Source organism: Nannobrachium achirus, assembly GCF_963921795.1.
Source record: "Nannobrachium achirus genome assembly, chromosome: 4".
Lineage (NCBI taxonomy): Eukaryota > Metazoa > Chordata > Actinopteri > Myctophiformes > Myctophidae > Nannobrachium > Nannobrachium achirus.
Window position 1 is genome coordinate 60,624,675 of NC_137813.1, and position 1,990 is coordinate 60,626,664.

General features: G+C 41.6%; 1 protein-coding gene across 1 annotated transcript in view; it reads left to right on the forward strand.

Moving 5' to 3' along the window:
- Positions 1-1,990, forward strand: part of LOC308284185 (uncharacterized protein) — a gene marked incomplete at its 3' end in the record, with an annotated part of 97,317 nt that overhangs the window by 94,821 nt on the left and 506 nt on the right. The window lies entirely within an intron of this gene.

Here is a 1,990-nt window from a genome sequence, read left to right on the forward strand (position 1 = left end):
ATTATTTAACATTTTAAGTCCCTTACAGAGGTTTTACAACCCAAACAACAGGAACAGTGTCATGAGGTAATATTTTGCCCTTAAATATTTGAAAGGAATAGACTAGAGTCAGACTACTGTGACATAAGGTACATTTCTCACCTTGAAAACAACAAATGCAACCTTATTTATTTTAGCTTTTAATCGTTTTGCTTGTTAAAAACAATATTTATTCAATAATAATATTTTTAATAATATTTGAAATAAATGATCTCAATATGTAGCCATAATTTTAAAATAAAGTTTTTGCCATAATCATGCAGCTCTAACAGTGACACAGACATAGCAGCAATGGCACAGCAATTAAAAAAATATACAGTAGTATGTATTTTTAACTTTAGGCCTTTCGGTGAATGATCAGCTGGCATCAATATTATATCCATATTAGGGCTACACTGTAAACAAAATATGTTGTGCCTTCACGTTCTGAGCACAGCAAAAACGGGACGTTGGATTGAGCACACTGTAAAAAATAAACTTTTTTGGGTAAAAAATATAAATAAAAACTAGAAAAAGAAGAAAATGACAGGAGGAGAATAAGGAGTGGAGGAGGTAGAAAAGACCACTATTTCTGACCAGCCCCCTGCATGGCGAGGGGGCTGAGAATCGATAAGAGAATCGATAAGGAACCGGATCGATAAGCAGAACCGGAATCGGAATCGCTAAAATCTTAACGATACCCATCCCTACATGCAACTGTACCTTTTTCTATGCAAACTTCCACTAAAGTCTTCAATCAATCAATCAATCAATCAATCAATCCTAACAGATCTTCTATCTTGGCTCCTCCTCCTCCTCTGTCAGTTCTCAGTATAGGTGCCGCTTGTAATTTCGGCTCGGATTCGACTCTTTTCTCTTGTTGTTGTTTTCTTTTTTTTTGGGCGGTTATGCACGAGCACACACACACACACACACAGCAGCGGTAAAGTTGTGCCTTATGGTGTGAGAGGGTATGCCTGCGAGAACCATTCCGCACACACACACACACACACACACACACACACACACACACACACACACACACACACCTATGAAAGAAACAACGATGACAATGGAATCTAATGATCGTCGGGTCGTTGTGGCGGCAGCGAAGCGGCAGCGCGAGATATGCGCGTCTTTGCACGAGACCCGATGGGGAAGCACCACTGAGCGGTGAAAGTGAACCAATCATTTGAACTGATCATCGCGAACGAAATGATTTGTTCACTGAAATGACTGGTTAATGCTGAGCTGGGAGAGAGAGAGAGAGAGAGAGAGTGAGAGTGAGAGAGAGTGAGAGTGAGAGTGAGGGACTTGCAGCCTCTTGGCAGCGGTTCAAGAATTAAGCTCACACACACACACACACACACACACCGCCAGCAAGTCGACAGAACACACTGGGGCAGAGAAAGAGCAGACATATTGAGAGAGACAGCAGACACATTGATGCAGAGAGAGAGAGAGAGAGAGAGAGAGACATCGAGCGATATGGCATGCCGTTTCGCACGTCAGCTAGAGAGCGTTGGTTCGCTCTCACCATCATGGTCGCATGGAGGCATCTGTCCACCACGAGTACAGCGTTCGAACCATCAGCGAATCAAACCCCATTTCTTTAATCAATTATAAAAGTCCAATTGACCGTTTAACAACAATAGTTCGACAACCGGTCCCTGTTGTTAGATCATGTCCTTATAGCTGAAAAAAATAAAAAAATAAAAAAATCTAAACCTTGAAATTAGCCATCAAGCTCACGAGCCTGCAATCAATTGTAATTGCTCAGTGGCGTCGGTTCAGAAAAAGCTAAGGTATGGCAACATGACTGGTGTCTTCGCGCGCGTGCAAGACACCAGTCATGTTGCCATACCTTATCAACATGATACATTTATTTTAAGAAGTACAATTTATTGTTTTCCCCCGTTTCTATGGTTTCTTGGCTGGATATGGCAGCCTGGACGGTTGTTTAAGTGAATTG